Source organism: Phalaenopsis equestris, unplaced genomic scaffold (genome assembly GCF_001263595.1).
Source record: "Phalaenopsis equestris unplaced genomic scaffold, ASM126359v1 Scaffold000402, whole genome shotgun sequence".
Lineage (NCBI taxonomy): Eukaryota > Viridiplantae > Streptophyta > Magnoliopsida > Asparagales > Orchidaceae > Phalaenopsis > Phalaenopsis equestris.
The window spans coordinates 2,257,681-2,261,979 of NW_018164844.1; the positions used below are offsets into that span (position 1 = coordinate 2,257,681).

The 4,299-nt window shown below is 36.9% G+C and overlaps 1 pseudogene; it reads right to left on the reverse strand.

Annotated features, from left to right (window-relative positions):
- Positions 1-3,053: 3,053 nt before the first annotated feature.
- On the reverse strand, positions 3,054-4,257 carry LOC110026818 (annotated as a pseudogene).
- Positions 4,258-4,299: the final 42 nt, after the last annotated feature.

Consider the following 4,299-nt stretch of genomic DNA (forward strand, 5'->3'; position numbering starts at 1 on the left):
CTGTTGAACTTTAGCAGCCATGCTGCTCTTCACGGCTTCTTCTCACTTGGGGTGGCCTTGTCCTTATCCAAAGCAGTTTTCTCAACTCCCCGAGACACACTCCTGTTGTCTCCAACTACGGGTGGCTGTTGGACTGGTGGTTTTTGCCCGCTCTATTTCTGCTGTTCTCCAACTTCAGGGATAAGGTCTAGACATTTCCCAGTGACCAATAAGGCAGCAACTGCACAACGTTACTGATAACAAGTTTCAGGGCCTTCAGTTAACGAGCTATGATTTGTTCCTCTGACTCAACCAACTCACACTTCATCTGCAACTGGTGGAACTACGACATGAACTCCTCCACTTATAGATCTTTTTGTTGTAGGTGGTAGAGTCAGAAATAAATTACGTAGATTTTTTTCTTCATCGCCTTCATATTCTCCCACAAGTTAATTTTTTCATTGCCCTCGCTCTTCCTCTGCCTATATAAATTTTTTTTACCACAAGGAGATGCGCTTTCTCAATCTGATGGTCCTTAGTTTTACCCTTTTATCTTCTGACACATATTTGTACTCATAGATTCTCTAAACTGACTACAGTCATTTGATGAAATCATCGAATCTATACCTCCATCGAACTCTAGCAGATTCACCTATATTCTAAAGTCCTATCTTCCATATATTGTCTTTTCTCTCAGCATCCTCAGATACCAGATTCTAATGCAGCGTGGCCTATCTTCCTCATCATTGAAATCCTCTCTATAAAAGGGGTTGAAATTCTCGCCCCTTCGATTTTCCCTGTCATGATCGTGGGCAATTTTCTTTTGAATTTCATCCTCAATGTCTGTAAGCCTCTGTTAAAGTCGACAAATCTTTTACTGTATCTCCCCCTGTAGGCTCAGACATGTATCTCTTTGGTGGCATGACTAAGGTTTAGAGTTGGGAGGTGAAAAAGGGTGTATGATACTAATTGAAGGTGTAAAAAAATTAATTTGGAATTGCTGATTTTGAAAATCAGCAAGGTGAAGTTAAGGTTATATCAAATTTGTCTATGGTTTGAGAATAGGAAAGAAATTTTTTGGTGGAAGGGTTAAGACGGATGTTAGGAAAGCTTAAGATATGACTAGTGTTTAGTTAACTCTGATACCAAATGATGCCAGAATTAACCCAAAATTCGATAAAAAGATAATTGCTTCTCAAAAATAGAGGTTATCCGGCTAGGTCGGGATGAGACAACCCGTTGTGGCAGTCAGTTAAAGGGGTGAAGGAAGGGTTGCAGGTACTGGTGGAGGGAACTAAAGGGTTGGCGGCATCACAAGAGGGTTGAGGGGGTGATGGTGACAGTAGGTGGAGGTGTAGACGGATCTTGTGGGGGCAGCTGCTGAAATGGGTGTAATTTCACAGCAGGTGGTGTACATGGATGGAGTCACGACAATTGGAGAAAGTGGGGGAGGGCATCTGCGATGATAACAGGGAAGAAAAGGTGTTTGGGGGCAGGAAAACTAGGTGGATGGAAGTGTGGGGAAGATGGGAGCAAGCAGAAGAGGAAAGATTCACACTGTCTCTAAATGAGTTACAGCCGCATCGCCTTCTTGTCGTCGGATATAGGCCTAAAAGTGAAAAGGGGGGCGTTGAAGGCTGGCCTAACAAAAATCTCAACAAAAACTAAACCTTAACGCAGAAAGTAGCATATTTATAATAAAGGATAATTAGGTGTGGGGGGAACACACCACCCCTGGTTTGGCCGGCGCATGCCCATAGCTCAAGCATATGCTTTACCTCTCCATGAGAGGAGATGATCTAGATGAACTTAATTTGGCTCATTCAATGTCATGCATTAAATAAATAAACCCCATTTAAATAGACTACATATGCTAATTCACCATATTGATTCACTAGTCAAAACATTTATATGATTCATTGTCCTAATTCACCTAATTTCCTAATTTTTTGAGCTTATTTGATTAAATCATCATTTCTTAGTTAAGTGGCTTGTTTAATTTATTGATTAATTAATGTATGACTGACAACATTTTTTAATTAGCCTAATCATTAATTAATGGCTAGTTAGTATTATAATTTTAGATTAGCCTATTTAATTAAGTTAATAACTCTTAATTTTTACTTAACTAGCTCAGTTTCTATATACTAAGTAATGAATGATTGTTTGGACTAATTTCTTTTGTGCCATTATTTAATCCTTAATTTATCATTTGGACAATCAACTATAATTAATTAATTTCATTAGGAAATACTGATGTAAGCTCTTTAATATTTTTATACTTTTCGGATGCAAATATTTTAGCTTATGTAACTCAGTATTTTAGGTTTTGTTTGGCGCAGCTACAACTTCTCCAACTTTTCAGCTATAGCTGTGTTGCTTCAGTAAGTTGTTTGTCTGTTTGGTGCGGCTATGTGAAAATAGTTTTGAGACAGCTGTTTTTGGAAAAATGATCATGCTGTCCCTATTTGGTAAAACTTTTTAAAACAGAACTGTTATAGTTATATTTTTGATACTTTTGAAGCATAATTTCACTTCAAAATAGTTCAAAAAATGCTGATGCCCAACTAGCTTAACAATGAGTACCAAAAGTGACAAAAAAAAAGGAAAAAAAACCACAATTCATGAATTTGCATCTTATGATAAGTAAATTTATTACACATCCCGTTAAAAATATATGGGTATGTAATGCATACAAAAATTAATACATGGAAATCCATCTATATACTACATAAAGCAAGAAGCACAATTGAAAAGCAATACCTCTTCAAAAGAAAACATAATATTTGCCCATTCTATATCCCTTGTGATAAGTAACCCTTGTGATAAGTAAATTGTGATAAGTAAATTTGATCTTGCAAGAAGACTTTTTAACTCAAATTATGATATGATTGAATGAGAAAAATAGAAAAAGCTGACTTATCATCTCAATCTGCATACCCTCTTATAAATAAAACAAAACACCAATGTATTATCCAGTATTGACCAATTTATGATCGATCTCCTCAACCTTCCTCAACCATTATTGACAAAAAAAATAAAAAATAAAAAATAAAAAAATAAAAAAATAAACATCAGAATGAATATTCATTGATCCACACCTCAACCTTCTCAACAATGCTGTAAATAAGTAAAGTATTAAGCTCGGATTCTTTAGCCACCTCATTCAATCTCCAGTACTTTAATCTACAAAGAGACGAAGCAACAGTTACTTAACATAGATTGTAAACAAATATGAACAATTAAGGCCTGTAATACGATAACCTAATGTACAAACTTTCATATTGCATCATTTATATTCCAAATAAAAGGTTTCATGTTACAAAAAATTACGAAGGTTGAAGACCCTAAATATAAGGCTGCTAATGATGATAAAGCGCCTAAATTTATGAAATTTAACAACCTTGTAAGGGACTCTGACAGTTTCTCCAGAAGAAGTTAGCTTGATGCATCTGTTGCTGCGGAATGCAATATTTTCTGAAGAAATGAAGAGAAGGCCAGGAATAGGACCGGCTGTGGTTGACAAATAGCATTGGAAGGCATTCAGCAACTTCTCTCCTTCTTTTACAGAGAAATTTTGTCTGAAAATTCTTCCAATTCCTCCAAGTTGAATAACCCTAATGTCCAAGCTCAACTTCCCCTTCAGTTTGAGAGACAGTGGATCCCAAACTCACTGTGAGTTCAATTAAACAGTAAAAATTAGTTGCCTTTATAAATGAAGTGTACAGAAACTCGGAAATGTGTGAACTTTGCAGCGATTTTTGTATGAAAAAATTATAAAGCGTAGAAACTCATGGTGTGAAGGGGAATTACCATGGTCACATATTCCTTTAGCATAACTATTTGCGTTGCTCTTAAACTTGTTCATCCAATGAAAAAGTGGATGCTTTCTATCTGTGAATGAAGAATAATTAACATTAAGAAAACTATAGATGATTATAACATAGATTAGGGGGGAAAATAGATTTTAGTCTCCTACTCTTTTGAAATTGAGAAGAACCAGCTTCACCTTTCAAGTCCCCAGTTGCGTAAATCACAGAGCTTACTGGAATTCCAATGGCCTGATCAACGCTTTGATTCTTCATTCTGAGTTGAATCACGCAGCCTCCTCGACTCCACTCTAGAAAATTCTTAGAGAGGAGTTTTTTGTTCGGTCGCCTTCTGGAGGAATCGCTGCGTGTCTCCGCTTCGAAGGAGAGGGAGAGGGAGAGCTCGTAGCCGGGGAAAGCGGGTACCAATGGAAAAAACTGAAGAGGTCAAACCCGCAGCCCGCTTTTTACCTAAAACGCGTGTTGACCTCATTTTTAGTGAGGTCTAGTC